The following is a 16,980-nucleotide window of genomic DNA, read 5'->3' as shown; positions in this document are numbered from 1 at the left end:
GGGAGGGGGGTCTGCTTCCCCACCCCCACCCCCCTGACCCTCACCAGTCTCTCTCCCTTGGGTCTGCTCCAGTTGCAGCCCGCATCACAAGGTGGATCAGTTAACACTTCCAACAGCCCGGGTGAGTAACAGATTCTAAATCAGGAAGCCTGGGTTTGAATGCCTTCCCTCCCAGCAAGGCTGTTTATCTTGATCTGTCTGTACCCATCAACAAAACTATGCAGAGACAGATGCAGTATACAGGGTGGACTCAAGCTGCACCTTGAGGGTAACTGAAGCCTGAGGTAAATGGCTACCGGTCATGTGAAACACTTGGAGGTGATCTGATATTGTCTAAGCCAGGTTATTATCTGAATTACAACAGGGAGCCGCAGCAGGAGCCCTGGTGTGCACAGGCTGCTAAAGGCACAGCCCAGCCGTACCTCTGCTTATGACTCTGTCTTGGAATGAGCTTCCAGATCCAAGACGAGTGTGTTCTGACTACTAGTACTGCAGTGACTGTTCCCATTTTATAGAGGAGGAGATAGAGGTTCACATGGTGGGGCAATAAATTATGACTACATTCTTGTTCTTTCTATCTCAAGGCCGCGGGCAGAAATCAGCCCATAAATGAGGGCTGGGAAACAGGAAAAGTGTGCTCAAGGAGGGAAGAAGCTTGGCTTGATACAGCTTACAATGTTACCTTTTTTGTTTCTTAAAGCACTGCTTAAGACTGATTGTTTCTGGGTGCAGGGATTATTTTTACTTTGTTTCTTTTGTCTATTTGTATCCTCTGAACTTTCAACAAATTAACATTTGCCACTTTTCTTTTCACAAGAAAAAATACAGTGCAGGGGCTTGAGATGAAACTCAGTGGTAGGACATTTGCTTATCATGTGCAAAGTCCTGGGTTCAATTCCCAGTAACAAAAATAAATAAATATGTTCATACAGATGTGCATGCACATGTGTGTGTGCCTACACACACACACACACACACACACACACACACACAATTTCTACCAAAAGAAAAGTTGAAACACAAACTGCTAAGGACTATTTCCTCAAAAGAAGAGACTATGGGGTAGGGACAGCCTTATTTTCTCTGACAAATTAGTCCCTATCATTGGAAATGTTTAAAATATCACTTTAAAAGATGTTTGAGACATTAATTTTTAGTTTTTAAAAACACATGTTCCAGGGCTGGGGCTGCGGCTCAGTGGTAGCGCACTTGCCTGGCATGTATGAGGCACTGGGTTCGATTCTCAGCACCATGTAAAATAAATAAGGTCTATCAACAACTAAAAAAAAAACAAAAATTAAAAAGAGTGAAAAAAAATACATGTTCCATTTGTTGAACAAAACAATCAAGATACAAATGAAAAAAATCTCAGGCAAGAAGTAATTTCTCCGAAACACTTTGAGCTTGATGATAAACTATGGCACAATTAAAGAAATGTCTGAGTTATATCAATGTAAATTTTTTTTGTTTTAAATTTCATAATTTTGAGCTTCCATATCCTAGACAAAATTGCTTCTACATTAGCTTGTTTTGTTCAGCTTGGACCAGAGCCTCCACTGGATATGGGTAGATCCCATCTTCCAGGCTGAAGCGGGGCCAGGCCGTCTGCCCAGTACCCAGTTGGTGCCCTTGGACATGCCTGTCAGCCCGCAGTCACCTAACTCACCCGGCTGCCCAATCCTGTATCTGGCAAGGGCCAGGCAGAGCTGGGTGCCTCTGGTGTTGAGTTGCCTCTTGGCCACATGGTATGGTGATTGTGGTCACTCTTTCCACTTGATGTGAGCTTTCTTTAAATAATTACAGACCTCATAGTTGAGCTGACAAGTGGCTCTGTGTGAAAGACACCAGGGACAGGGCTCCAAGAATGGCCATCCTGAGTCTCAAAGAGTACCCACAGCCAAGTCTAAACCCCCGAGATTCTGAGAGTTCACGAACCACCTTCCCTCCCCTATTAAAATACTTTTTAAACTAAAACAGAGAGAAGAGTTATAAGGCAATTGGATTTATAGATTAAAATAAATTTCCAAGAAAGAAATCATTTTAAATATATAATCTATCACTGGAGGACAGATTATATATTTGAATGACTCGCTCTTAAAAAAAAAAAAATCTGGCCTAAAGTTCCCAATTTTCACCCAATCTTGCCACCCCCGTTAATGACTTATCCAATGTTCCATGATTCACTGGGGAGGTGGGGAATCGGGGATTCTCTTGCCTGAAGTTCCTCCTCCGCTATCTCCTCCTTCCAACCCACTGTTTTTGGCACATGATCCCTTGACAAATTTCTTCCAAAGAGCAGTTCAAAGAGAAGTAGCACCTGTCACCAGGAAAGGGGATCCAATCTGGGCAGCTAAGCACCTGCAAGTGTCTTTGCCTACTGCATGTGGGGGAAACACATCACCCATCCTAGATGGGCCTGTTCCCTGACTCCATCTGTCTGCAGAAAGTCCCCTCTCTCCTCTCTAATACCTGGCAGTTCTGCTCCAAGCAGCATTGACCAAAGCAACACAGCCTGGTGATTCATAATCTCAGGCTTGTGACACTAAAACAGCTGCTATATAGAAAGATGAGACACAGATGGCAAAGATGGGAGAGAGGGAAACTCAAGCCCAGAGAAGGGGCAAGATTTGTCCAAAGTCACACGGCAAAGAGGGACAGCCCAGGCGCGCCTCCCTCCAGACTCCCAGGCACAGCCCAGCTCTCCCGGCTCAGGGCTAATCTCCAGAGCAGCTGCAACATTCTATTTGTTCTTCCCTAACTCACAATCAAGAGGAATCCATGGAAGTTACATTTTTCTGGGGGAGTTTCACAGTTGCAACTGTTACAAAATCACACAATGAGAGGATGTTGCAACTCCAGAAAGTCTGGCCATTACTGCTCCAAGCAGAATTGGAGATAATTTGGGGAACTCCGCCTAGGCCAGGCCCAGACAGGAATGGCTGAGGGGCTCCTTTCAAAAAATCATCCCTTCTCCACCAGGCAGACTTGAGGGGTCAAAAACCTCACACTGCTGTTAAGTTCCTGCAACAGTGACCTTATTGAGCAAGACACTTCAACATCCCTGGACCTACAAAATGGAAAGGAAAAGCTTCACAAGGGTATGAATTATGGATGAGCAAACGCTGTGTGAATTTCACAGCGACGTGCCACGAGGCATAACAGTAGTGGTCATAATTATTATGGCAATAATTATCATCATCATTAAGTCGGCTGAGGGCTCACTCCATAAAGTAACCTTCACCAACGACAGAGACCATTGCTCTATTGGACAAGGACTTTGAGGCAGGACCAGTGAAGAGAACTTGGGCCCCAGGCTTCCTGTCCATCCTAGGGCAAATCCCACATGGCTTCCCCTCAGCTTGGGGCCTGCACTGAGCTGTGCAGATCACAGGTGACACCACTCATTCCACTAGCCTATGAGACCCAGGGGAAACCTAGTCACTCTCAAAGTCACCCTCCTCCTGAAACCCTCCCAAGACTTCACTTCTCCAGAACAGCCACCAGCTGGGACTGGAGCTGGAAAGCTTAGTGTCACTACTCGTGACTCTTCTAGACACTTGGTTCATCCTGTTCTGCACCCTCCCGGGTATCCTCCAGGAAGCTCAAATCTTCCAGCCCCACCGCCTACCCTATCACCCGCTGCTCATGCACCAGCCACACAGGCTGCTCCTTCCCTCCCCCACCACATCAGCCAGCTCCTGCTCACCCTTCAACACCCTTCTGCTATAAGAGCTATCTGGACATTCTCCACTGGCCACCCTCCAGGGCCTTCTGCAGATCTGTTTCCAGGGCAAGGAGCAGGGCTTGCTCAAATCTGCAATCCCATTTTTCCACAGAATGAGGGATTGCTTCATAGATAGAAAAAGAATAAGGAATCCAATGCTTGTCCACAGTTCTGGAACTCATGGGATGGACAGGTTCCCTCCACAAGTTGTCATCAGACTATCCAGTCGCTGGTAATTAGTGATTATTAATGATAATAACAACACCCAGATGCCACACCACGCTCTCCATTGACTGTATCTGCTCATTTTCAACCACCCTTTGAGCTGCATAGTTTTACCCCATTTCACAGGTGAGAAAACTGAGGCTAAAGCAGAGTAAGTGACATGCTGTATGTTGCTCAGTTGCTAGTGTCAGACCCTTCTGTCACCTGACTCAACTGTTCTCGGCAATCTGCCTACTCTGACCTTCCAAACCCCAAGCCCCAGCTGTGCTCATCACCTGGGACAGTGGCTGTCTTACACCTGGATCATTAAATATCCAATTCTGAGCAAAGAAAGGATTTCTTCTGGGGTGGACTCTCAGGCCCCTCCCCGCCTCCTGCTTGTCTCTGTACTTCATCCTGGAGCCCACCCTGATCTCCCCAGGACTTCCACCACCCATCTGGCTACTCTGAGCCGGCCGATTTGGGTCTACTCTGGCTCCAAGGAAACTGTAGCAAAGCAGTCTCCACCCAAGACACCCTAATTGTCCTCTGGGCTTTCCAGCTACAGTTCCTGGCCCAGGACCACCACCCCTACCACCCCCAGGAAGGTGAGGCGACAGACCACAGGAGAAGGTTGTCACATTCCTGCGGAGGGGGACAGGGAACAGACCAGAAAGTACAAGCCAGGCAGCCTCTCCCTCAGCCACTAGGACAAAGAGCAAGAGCTGGAGAGAACTGGAGGCCCAGGGCTCTGCAGGGCAGGTACCTGGGCCACACCCACAGGACAGGGAGGAGCTTCGGCCTGACCCCAGGGAGAAAGTGCTGTGAGGTCACTGGGGCACTGGGGCAGGGCTTCTGAGCAGGACCCCATCACTCCTGCCTTCTGGCCCCTGGGGACCTCTGCATGGTTTGGTCAACAAAGGAACAATATCCCCCAGCCCTACTACTTCCCTCTGAGCCCTAGGTCTCTCGAGTGAAAAACAGGGTGCCAGAAGGGTTCAATGAGCTAGGCATAGTGGCCAGTCCAGATTAAGGGATTAGCTCATTCATTCAGTGATACACAAGAAAGTGAGCCCTTACCTAACAGCATAAGCAAAACATAGCTCAAAATGGTTCAAAGAGCTGGACGCTGTGGTGCTCACCTGTAATCCCAGTGGCTTGGGAGGCTGAGGCAGGAGGATCACGCATTCAAAGCCAGCCTCAGCAACAGCGAGGCGCTAAGCAACTCAGTGAGACCCTGTCTCTAAATAAAATACAAAATAGGGCTGGGGATGGGGCTCAGTGATCGAGTGCCCCTGAGTTCAATCCCTGGTACCTTTCCCCTCCACCCCCACAAAGCTCCAAGGCCTAAATGAAAGACCTAAAACTATAAAATACTTGGGAGAAAACACAAATGGCCAAAGACTCATGACATTGGATTAAATCATTTTCTTAGACACAACACCAAAGGCACAGGCAACAAAAGAGAAAATTGATAAACTGGACTTCATGAAATTTTTAAACCTTTATGAATCAAAAGACCCTATCAACAGGGTAAAAAGGCAACTCACCAAAAGGGAGAAAAAAATTTGCAAATCATACACCTGATAAGAGATTAATATCCTGCATAAAAATCTAAAGCCAACAACAAAAGCCCAAACAACCTGATTCAAAACGGCCAAAGATATGCAAATGACCAACAAGTGCAAGAAAAAACAGCTCAATCACGCGGGAACTGCAAATCAAAACTATAATGAGATAACACCTCACATTCGTAAGAATGACTCTCGGTATCAAAAAAAAAAAAAAAAAAAAAAAAAAAAAAACCCAAAACCAAGTATTGTCCAGTGTGTAGAGAAACTGGAAGCCTGGGGCACTGGTGGTGGGAACATGAAACAGTGTGGCCCATGGGAAATAGCATGGTGGTTCCTCAAACAGCTAAAAATAGAGCAACCATAGGATCCTGCAGTTCTACCCCTGGGTAGATACTCAAAAGCACTGAAAGCAGAGACTCAAAGTAGATCTTTATACTCATGTTTGTGGCAGCACCATTCATAATAGCTAAAACATAAAAACAACCAAAGGTCTCTCAATGAACACAGAAACAAGATTGAAGCAGGAGCCCTCAAAGGAATACACTTCCACCTTATTAAAAAGGAAAGAAATTTTGACACGTGCTACCACGTGGATGAACATTGAGGACATTATGCTAAATGGAAATAAGCTATTTCAAATAAATAAATAGACAAATATTGTATGAGTCCATGTACACAAGACACCTGGGGGAGTCAGAGCAGACAGGCGGTGCAAGGGTGGCTGTCCAGATTGGGGAGGTGGGTGGGGAGTCATTGGATACAAAGTTTCAGTCTTACAAGGTGAAAAGAGTTGTGGAAATGGATAGAGGTGATGATTGTACAATATCACGAATATTTAATGTCGCTGAACTGTACCCTTCAAATAGCTAAGATGGTGAATTTTATGTTACATGTATTTTGCTACAGTGAAAACAAATCAGTTGAGGGGAAAGGAAGGAAGGAAGAGAAACACTGGGTGAGTGCCCAGCCTGTGCAGGGCCCCAGTCTAGGTCCTAGGGATGCAGTGGGAGCCATACAGGCAGCACTACCCTTGTAGAACCTCCTTGCATGTCCTGGAGTGTGACATGCCTTAAAGAGAACTGGGTCCTGGAATACATGGTGGTGGGGAGCAGGAGGGTCAGGGGAGGCCTCTCTGAGCAGGTGGCACTTAAGGACCTGAAGGAGGGGAAGGGGCATTTCAGCAAAGAGTCTCACGGCAGAGGGAACAGCAAGTGCAAAGGATCCTGTCACCAGCAGGCAGACTCGGGAGCCCCAGCAGCGTGGGTAGCTGATGGCCGTGATGTGAGCATCAGAAGTGGATTCGTCTGCTGCTCTCCCTAAACTGCTCTCTGGCCTGGGACATTGACCAGCACCCTCTAATCTCTAAAGGTTCTGATAAGTCAAATGACCACTAGTCTAAGGGTCTGTAGATGGTATACATTCCCTCTGGCTCCCTCTTCCCCCCCCCCCCTTTCAACCCACCTGACTCTTAAAGTAGTCCCCATTCAAATAGGCTGTCCCACATGCGGGCCTGTGGCTGAGGCTTGAGGAAGGTAGATGTGCGATAAAGATAAATATCTGAAAATGAATTAGCGGTAGCATCCTAGCATGTCACCCTGGGGAACTCCATGTTCCCATCCGTAAAATGGGAACACTACCTCTTGCCTACCACACAGGACTGATGTGAAAATCCAATAGAAATGCCAGCAGATAAGGAAGCTAACCTGCTTTATTCAGGCTCTACAACTTGGCTTTCCATCTGTCCCCTGGTCATTGTCAGCTAAATGCTATCCTTTGTTCTTAACTATAGTATACAAATAGTATCTGGCCTTTAGGGCCAGAGCAGGGGTGTCATTGGAGGGAGTTTTTTAAAACAGAAGTTCAAGGGCCTGTGCACAAGGATTCTCATTCAAAAGGTCTGGGACAGCCCCCAGATGTGTAATTACAGGTATTTTAACTGCAGAGCTGATTCTGATGTGCACTCATGGTGGAGAGCTACTGATTAGCTCTCCTGAGCCTGGAAGATAAGTCCTATTATTACTCTCATTTGGGAGCTGGCTAACTAGAGCACAGAACAGCTACCTAACTCTGTAGATCACACAGCTAAAAAGTCATAAAGCTAAAGTTTGAACCAGACAGGTGGACTCTGAAGCCAAGCTCCATTAATCACTAAGCTACACTATCTTCCGAGGCCAATCAGTGTCCCCAACGCCCGGACGCACACTGTCCTCCCCATGCAGCCTTGGAAATCTGAGAGACAATATCTCATTTTCAGACTGTGCTAACTTTCAAAGAAAGCTTTATGGCCGGTCTAATTTCTCATTCATCTGGCATCATGGAGGAATAACATGCGCACAGTAAGCAAAGTTTATAAGTCACTTTAAAGGCTAAACTTTTTTTTTTTTCTGCTTTGGATAGACTTCCTATTTTTTATGGCAATATTGAAATATATGGCATGATCCTCACTCCCTCAGAGAACACTGAGCAGAACAGACCTGTCCTCAGGCACCAGATAGCGCTTTTATGGCCAATTAACTTTGCACTTTCATATGTTAAGATATTCAGAAAGCAGGGGACAGTGTTAGGTTCCTCTGCTCCTTCACTAACTGGGGCCGCTAACGTCACCAGGGCAGCTATTCATAGGTCTGCCCCTGGTACACCTCACTCCTCACCCCAGGACTACAGAATCACACTAACAGAACAGATTGGCTGCCTCTCGTGTCATGAGGCCTGGACCTGACAACCAAGTTTGAGAGAACTGTGTGCAAACCAAGAGTGAACTGGCCCTAAAGGAGGAAGGCCAAGGGTGGCACATTCAAGGGGATTCAAGGAAGCAAGGACAGGTCAACACAGCATGGAGCTAACCCTCTTGGGCTGGAGACTATGATCACGGGTCCCTGAGTTCCCCCTTGCCCTTCACCTCCTCTTTCTTCTCCTGAGGCCAGTTCCTCTGCAGTAAGCAGCTAGGTCATGAGCATGAGGCTCCGTGTGAACTACTGGTTTCAATTTCCCTAGAACATGGGGACATTTGACCAAGCACCTCTCTGCACTCTCAAGGTTCCTAAAGCTCAAAGCCCCTCCCCAGTGGGATCAGAGCCACTGGCTGGATTCCTGACAGTGGTTTGACATTCCACCAAGCCCTGCCCTCTACAGGGGTATTCTGATAGGGGTTTCTAGAGGCTCCACAAAGTGTTTGCCTTTGATTCCTCTGTGTGCAAGGCTTATCTTTGGTGACAAGGGTAGTGTGCCTCTTATATAATACCCCCACACTCGTATCACCCACTTATCATAGCAAGGCTCCAAGTACAGAGAAGGAGCCTATGGGGATAGGCAAATGTTAGGTGAATTTTCTGAAAAGTCAAACAGCATTTGTTCATTCATTGAGTCATTCAACAAATATCTATTGGGGGCCTCTGGGGTGCCAGACACTGTTAAGACCCTGGGGGATTTGATGGTGAGGCCCGCTTGCAAGGTCTCCTTTCCTTAGGGAACTCCAGTCGTGACTGGAGAGGAAGGCAAAGAATAAACATGAACAAAGGTTGTAAGAGGTAGAGACCTTGGTGTCACATTTAACCAGGCTCGGGAGAATACCAGGGATGGGGACAGGCTTGTGCACAGTGGGTCCTGAGCAAACAGGTACCCTCCCCAAAGAATCCTTCTCCAAACCAAATCCTGCACCCCCTCTTGGCTGGTGGGCTTCTCTCCCACATCCAACTCACTTCCATGAGATCTACTGCAGAGGCACACAAGCGCACCGCCACCCACCGGCTGCACCTGGGATGCCTCGTCACCCCATTTCCCATTCCAGTCCTTTCTGTGTGCTCAGCCAGATTAGCCACACTGCAGTGGTCAGGACCATGTGCTTAGAAGACAGGCAGTTCCTCTGCAGTAAGCAGCTAGGCCATGAGCATGAGGTTGAAATCCCAGCCCAACCCCCGCCCCACAACTGCCTGGTCAGGTGATTTGGGGAAAGTCACGGAAATTCTCTAAGCCTCTTCTTCCTCATGCATCACAGAGGTGACCTTACCGGCAGAATGAGGTTCAACACGACAGTGCACCTAAAGGTCCTGGGTTAGGTCCCAGCACATACCAGGTAGTCTCTAGGTGCTAGTCGTTTCACATGATTACTCTGAACCACGATGATGGTGGGGCGACAAGCTCTGCACACTCCTCATTGCCTGCCAAGGCAAACTCCTCACCAGGACAGAAAGGGGAGCAGCTCAGTGGTAGTAGAGCAGGTGCTGGCATGAAGGAAGCCCTCCCTGGGTTTGATCCATAGCACCAAAACCCAAAAAGAAAAAAAAAAAAAAATCCCTCAGCAGAATGACAGAGAGCACACGACTCTAACACAGTGCAGAATCACAGAGCAAAGAAGAGTGCACTCGTGAGAGGGGAGAACCATCGTGAGAGGGGAGAACCATCGTGAGAGGGGAGAACCAGCAAAGGTGGCCCTGGAGCTTGGCCTTGGGTCATGCAGCTGGAGATGACAGGAGTGAGGAGAACAGATACTTCACGGGAGGAGCTCCAGAGGCTGCTTGGTCTAGGTAGCACCAGTGCTACCAACTCTGGGCACAGCCTCTGTCCTCCCAACTGTGACATGGGATAATAGAGATGATCCCATTGAGATTAAAAGGGATGACACATGTGAAGAATTTAGCACAGGGGGCCAGGGTGGTGGCTCAGCAGTAGAGCACTCACTTAGCACCTGGGTTCAATCCTTAGCACCACATAAAAAATAAAGGTATTGGGGCTGGGGATGTGGCTCAAGTGGTAGCACGCTCGCCTAGCATGCGTGAGGCACTGGGTTCGATTCTCAGCACCACATAAAAATAAAATAAAGATACCACCTAAAACTAAAAAATAAATATTAAAATAAAATAAAACAAAGGTATTGTGTCCAACTATAACTAAAAAATAAAATATAAAATATATTTAAAATTTAAAAAAATAATTTAGCACAGGGCCTGGCAGAGTGGTTTCCTTGAAAGTGTTAGTGATAAGGCCAGAGTTCACATTATGTGGTTGTGCTCTTGCCACAGGGGGTACAATGGAATGCTCTCTCTCTCTCTCTCTCTCTCTCTCTCTCTCTCTCTCTCTCTCTCTCTCTCTCATTTGATTTGACAAATAGAAGGACACTTGGATGGATGGGCATCTGGGATCTCCAGTGCCCACCCAGCCCAGGAGTCTGCGTCCGCAGGCCAGGCAGGGTGGGTTGCAGATGCTTTGAGCAGGGGCTGCTGTGTGGGATCACCAGCAGGATGAAGGCCGGGCCACCCTCAGTGTCAAGAAGCCAGGGCAGGGCCCTCTCCAGTGTTCTGGGTACCACACTTCCCCGAAAGGAGCCGGAGACCAGAAATAAAGGCATGAGCAGCCACCACGTTGCCAAGGCTGTTTGCCATGGCAACATCAGGGAGCGACTGGTGGGCCGGCTGCTGCAACTGCTCAGGGCCTGGTTCCTAGCGTCTCCTCGCTCTCCCTCTGCTAAATGACTGTGTTCTGCCAGGCAATCACAGGGAAAAGGACGACTGCTGAGCTGTCTCGGAGCATCCATCTCAGCCAACAGCTGAGTTTCCAGACAGTGGGTCCCAGACAGTTGAGTCCTGGCCACGCAGACCCCAGCAGAGGGGCCTATTCTGCCTCTGACGGGGACCTGGGGGCATCCCTCATCTGTTCCCCGTCTGTATGCTCACTTAAAGGTAAGAACATTAAGCATGTCGGTCTCTAAGGCACACCCAACTCCCTGAAAGCTCAAGTTGACATTTGTGGATTTTTTTATTTTATATCATTGTCATTGTCATCTTAATTTATAATTGAGTCAAGCAGTGCTATAAAGCTTTCTGTGTCCTCTGCAATTTCTTTAAATTATCCTAGGAAGCCTGTAATCCCAACAACTCCGGGAGGCTGAGGCAGGAGGATTGCAAGTTCAAAGCCAGCCTCAGTAATTTAGCAAAGTCACTAAGCAACTCAGCTAGACCCTGTCTCAAAATAAAATTTTAAAAAATAAAGGGCTGGAGATGTAGTTTAATGGTTAAGCACCCCTGGGTTAAGTCCCCAATACCAAAACACACACACACACACACAAACGGAAAAAGTTATCCTAAGAAGAACACACTATTGGGCTGGGAATGTGGCTCAAGCGGTAGCGTGCTCGCCTGGTGTGCATGTGCCCCGGGTTCGATCCTCAGCACCACGTACAAAGATGTTGTGTCCGCCGATAACTGAAAAATAAATATTGAAATTCTCTCTCTCTCCTCTCTCTCTCTTTAAAAAAAAAAAAAAAGAAGAAGAAGAACACACTATTATTATCACCAATTGTGTATATGAAGCAATAAGGATCAGAGAGATTAAGACATTTGCTTAAGGTCACACAGCTAGGAAGTGGTAGAGCCCTGATTGGAAACTTAGGCAAACTCCGGCAAACTCCAAAGCTTAGAATTCTTAACCACTATCTGTGTTTCTTCACCTCTTTTCAAGTGGCATCTAACTAAATTCAGTTTCCTAGAAGTCAGTATTGCAAAATTTGCTAAGGCGAGATTTCCTCTCCAAAATATAGGGGAAGCTGGGCGTGGTGGCACATGCCTGTAATCCCAGCAGCTCTGGAGGCTGAGGCAGGAGAATTGCAAGTTCAAAGCCAGCCTCAGCAACAGTGAGGTGCTAAGAAACACAGTGAGACCCTGTCTCTAAATAAAATACAAAATAGGGCTGGGGATGTGGTTCAGTGATGGAGTGCCCCTGAGTTCAATCCCCAGTACCACCCCCTACCACCACCACCAAAAAAAAAAAAAAAAAAAAACAAAGAACAGGGTGAGAAAATAAAATATTCTAACAGAGGAACCTCAGAGCCTAGACAGGGTCAAGGGCCTAGAGTTCAGAGTCAAAGAAACAAAGGGTAGAGCTGGGGATGCAACTCAGTGGCAGAGTGCTTGCCTAGCATGTGCAAGGCCTTGGGTTTGACTCCTAGCACCAAAAAAAGGAAATTATATATATATATAAAATCATTCTGGTAAAGTTGGCCAAGCCTGAATCCTAGCTGTTTGGAAGGTAGAGGCAGAAGGATCAAAAGTTTGAGGCTACCCTTGAAAACTTAGCAAGACCCTGTCTCAAAATAAAAATAAAAAAGGCTGGGGTGTAGCTGAGTGGCAAAGCACCCCTGGACTCAATCCCTGGTCCCACAAATCAGTAAATAGCTGGGTCTACATTATATTCATCTTCTTCCATAGTAAGGGCTACTAGTGATTGAACATCTCTAAATACTTTCCAGGCACTGATTCAACTAGTCTTCACCAAAACCTTTTAAAATGTGTGCTATAAAATATCAGCCCCATTTTTTAAAAACTATTTTTTAGTTGTAGTTGGACACGATACCTTTATTTTTATTTATTTATTTTTATGTGGTGCTGAGGATTGAACCCAGGACCTCACATGTGCTAGGCGAGTGCTGAGCCATAGCCACAGCCTCTCAGCCCTGTGATTTAGATAAGAACCATAAGGCACAAAGAAATCCTGTGCCAAGGCCACAGGACTGACTGACCCTAAACAAAGCCCAATTCTAAAACTCCAAGTCCTCTAAATGATTAGGGCAAATGTTTGTTTTCTTACCTTAAACACAGAGAAGTAATTAAGGCTTTGGGGATATTTAATCAATGACTTTTCCCTCCCATTTTGTAAAAGTCTTTCTGGTCTACTCTAGACCAGGTGGCATCTCAGTCTCTGTCCTAAGAAAAGAGCAGCATGGGGGGGTCTAGCTGCCACCCTGGCCCTGCGCACCGTGCCCAGCCCAGCTGTGTGACCTCAGGCCAGGGCCCTCCTCTCTGAGCTCTACTGACTCCACCCCGCTGCTTCCGGGTGGGCCCTGCTTCTTTTACTGAATAGTCCTAATGAGACAATCCAGTCACCTTCAAGAGGCACAGGTGGGGCCTTTGACATTTAGGAACAATAAGAGCAGGAGGAGACTGTGGCCTGTCCAGAGGTGCTGGTGGCCACCCAGTGTTTCTTACAGGGATTCCCAACCCTCCCTAAGAGCCATGTCCTAATGCTGAGCAGGAACTGATCAGAGGCTGGGGCCTCCCTGGGCACCTCAGTGCCTTCTCTGCTGAGAAAGCAAGCTGGATTTGGTGTCATCCAAGGGCCCTCCCAAGCCAGAGAGGGAGCTGCTTGAAGTCCCAGGTCAGCCACTCACCAGCTGTGAGACCCTAAGCAAGTGATCCAACCTCTCTGCATCTCAATTTCATTACAAAGTGGAGAAAACAACCAACCTTCTGGGGTTACTGGGAGAAGCCCATGTCATAGCATCAAAAGTCTCTTTACAGCTGGGCATGGTGGCGCACCCCTATAATCCTAGTGGCTCGGGAAGCTGAGGCAGGCGTATCATGAGTTCAAAGCCAGCCTCAGCAATTTAGCAAGGCCCTAAGCTACTCAGCGGAGCCCTGTCTCTAAACAAAATATGAAAAGGACTGGGGATATGGCTCAATGTTTAAGTGCCCCTGGGTTCAGTCCCTGGTACCAAAAAAAAAAAAAAAAAAAATGTACCTAAGTCTCTTTACAGCTAAACTGCACTCTCAGGGGTGAGATGACACGACATGTGGGCAGATGAAACCAGAGTGGCCCAGGAGTCGGTAATGGTGGGAGTTGGGTGGTGGGAGCTGGGGGTTCACTACACTGTCTCACCACTGTCTACTCCGGGACAGGTGACATTCTCCATGGTAAATGTACAGAAGACAGAGTTCTTCTCAGAGCACACCACACGCAAACACACAACACTCTTCTGCACTAAAACTCATCCATTCAATGGGCAACCACGATGCCGATCTGGGATAGAAACAGTTCTTCCTTGCCCTCCAGAGCCCTCGGTTGAGTTGCTGGTCCACTCTAGGGTCAGTGAGAGGCACAGCCTGGGGGTGGCAGAGGAGGACCATTGGCTAGAAGGGCATCCGAGAAGACAGGCTTTCGAGCTGGGCTTAAAATTCAGGGGGGCTCTGGATGTATTAGCAGGACACGAGGACGGTGGCCGCGGACATTCCAGTTCCCTTCCTGGCACTCATCCACCAACCATCCTTCTGCAGCACGCAGACTGAGGAGTGAGGAGGACTGTGTGCCTGAAGAGGCTCCGTCTAGCACATGCGCTCGCTCCTAGGGATGTACACAAAGCTCACTGTGTGCCGGGAACTCGCCTGTTCCATGCCGGCAAAATGGCAAAGGAATCGGACAAAATCCTTGCCCTGGTGGAGCTCAACGTTCTGGAGTAACTCCCTAAATGACATAACCCACACAAGTGTGTCTGTCCCTTCTGCTTCATGTACGCCAGGCACATACATGCCAGATGACCTGAGCCCAGGTTGTCACTTGATTTTCACCCACTACTCCTCACCACCTCATCTGGCAAGCACCGTTACCCATTATCTTCCCAGATGAGGCCGAAGCTGGGGTAACTGACCCAGGGAGGGCTTACAGCCAGCAGGGTGCCACCGCATCAGGTGGCTCTGGAGGGTTGGGCCAGAGCAGCAAGGGAATCCCTCAGCAATGGCAGGGCAGCTGGGCCTTACAGGATGAGTGCATAAGTGTGGAAATGGAGACACAGGAGACCACAAAGAACCCTGTGAGTCTATTCTCCTGCTTCCTGGAGGAAAATCCAGGGCATATTTTGGAGTGAGCCTCAGAAGAACATGCTGTTATTATCTCCAGTTTTTGTATATAAATCCACTGGGACCAGAGAAGTTAAGTCACTTGCTCAAAGTCCCACTTCTAGTAAATGGTAAAGTCCTGATTTAAAAATTAAGGAAACTAGACAACTCAGGATAAAGAATAACTCTTCAACTTCAAGTACCTGAAGGCCCTCAAACACTAGGTTTAAAAGTCCGGGCTTCAATTGAAAAGCACTGAAGAGCTGAGCTATCAAGCTGTGAAAGACATGAAGGAGCTCTCATGCAAATCACTAAGAAAAAAAAGTCAACTAAAATGTTCCATATTGGTTGATTCCAACTATATGACACTGTAAAAAGGCAAAACCATGGAGACAGCAAAAAAGATCCGTGGTTGCCAGGAAGGAGGGGACATAGGAATGAACAGGTGGAGCCGGAGGATTTTTAGGACAGGGAAACCACTGTGATACTACACTGAGGGATATGGGTCATTATACACCTGTCCAAACCCGCAGAATGAACACCACCAAAAGTGAACACAACTGTAAACTGTGGGCTGTGGACAGTAACAACGTGTCCATGTAGGGTCATAAACTGAAACAGGTGGACCGCTCTGGTGGGGAGAGTGGGTAATGGGGAAGGCTGTGTTGGGCAGGGATATATGAGAAACCTCTGGAACTTCCTCTCAATTTTGCTGTGAACTTAAAGCTTCTCTTAAAATAATAAAATAATAATAATAATGCTGGACACGGTGGCATACACCTGTAATCCCAGTAGCTCAGGAGGCTGAGGCAAGAGGATTGCAAGTTCAAAGCCAGCCTCAGCAACTTATTGAGGCCCTAAGCAACTCAGCAAGACCCTGTCTCTAAATAAAAAGGGCTGAGGATGTGGCTCAGTGGTTAAGCACTTTGGGTTCAATCTCTAATACCAATAAATAAATAAATAAAAAATTTTTAAAAATAGTGATATCAGTCATGCACTCTAAGAGGACTGATCTGCTATCAGGACCAAGGACAAATAGGAGAAGGAAAGTCTCATAGGGCAAAGATCTATCCCATAGTAATTTTAAAAATCCAATTGTGAGTGGGACAAGGACCTAGACCAAAAGAAGGGGAGAGAACAGAAAGATCAATCCAATCCTAATAAGTCTACATCAATCTAGTGTCCAAGGGATGAATCTGAAGCATCCATTCAATTACCTTGGAGGAAGACAAACAGGAACGGACCCTGCACATTATCTTCTAAATAATTTTATTTGGGTTCCATTCATTCTTACAAAATAAAAATTATGCTTGTTTACATTTATTAAAAAAAAAAAAAGACTGCAAGCAGAGTAGTTAGCTCTAGGCTTGATCCTGTCCTTCTAAAGTATTTCAAAGACAGAATTCCAAGTTTTAAAGGCAATAGGTCAATGCTCATATTATATACATCATATTATTTCATTATAATGGGCCTGAGAGTGAAGGCCTATTATACCCATTCCATAGATTATGAAACTGAGACCTAGAGAAGCAGAGGGAATTCAGAGTTCTACCTTCTTCTCTATGTACAACATGCCTTTATTTGCCCAAGGTGCTGGAAAACAAGGATGAACAAAAGCAGAAAGCAATCCCTGTCTTCGGGGAGTCTGGGGTCAGGTGGGGTCACCACCCATTAATCTTGGCTCTTCCACTTACTCCAAGGCAGTGTTGGCAGGTACTCTTCAGTGAGTTCTCTCAAACTGTGAAATCTATAAAACTGTAAAAGAGCACCTACACTGTACAGCATCTTTGTGAGAATGAAATAGAGCAGTGCAAACAAAAGGCTCCGCAGAGTGCAGTGATCTGGAGGATGCTCAACAACTGTGGCTGATGGTGACGAT

General features: G+C 47.0%; 1 protein-coding gene across 2 annotated transcripts in view; it reads right to left on the bottom strand.

Annotated features, from left to right (window-relative positions):
- Positions 1–16,980, bottom strand: part of Ppargc1b (PPARG coactivator 1 beta) — a 106,207-nt gene that overhangs the window by 84,033 nt on the left and 5,194 nt on the right. The gene's annotated exons all lie outside the window — the stretch shown is intronic.

This window comes from Ictidomys tridecemlineatus, chromosome 1 (assembly GCF_052094955.1).
Source record: "Ictidomys tridecemlineatus isolate mIctTri1 chromosome 1, mIctTri1.hap1, whole genome shotgun sequence".
Lineage (NCBI taxonomy): Eukaryota > Metazoa > Chordata > Mammalia > Rodentia > Sciuridae > Ictidomys > Ictidomys tridecemlineatus.
Note: the sequence above shows the minus strand (reverse complement) of the source record. Positions and strands in the feature narration are given on the sequence as shown.